Source organism: Arachis duranensis, chromosome 5 (genome assembly GCF_000817695.3).
Source record: "Arachis duranensis cultivar V14167 chromosome 5, aradu.V14167.gnm2.J7QH, whole genome shotgun sequence".
In the NCBI taxonomy this organism is placed as follows: Eukaryota; Viridiplantae; Streptophyta; class Magnoliopsida; order Fabales; family Fabaceae; genus Arachis; species Arachis duranensis.
In genome coordinates, this window is record NC_029776.3 from 21,926,099 (window position 1) to 21,926,336 (window position 238).

Genomic DNA, 238 nt, shown 5'->3' on the forward strand with positions numbered 1-238 from the left:
CCAGGAGTTATTAACATAGGACTAATGACATTTGGATGCTCTGCTGAATCGCTTTGAGGGAAGTTCAATTTTTTTGTTTTGCCAATACCATTTTTCTGTACCTAGGACAATTGTTCTTCAAATGCCTATTCAATTGACTTATAGCTTTTGAGTCAGTTATAGCATATTTTCTTTTGCAATGAACACATTGATTCTTCACAACCCCATTAGACAATTTCACTTCTTTAAAATGTTGCCA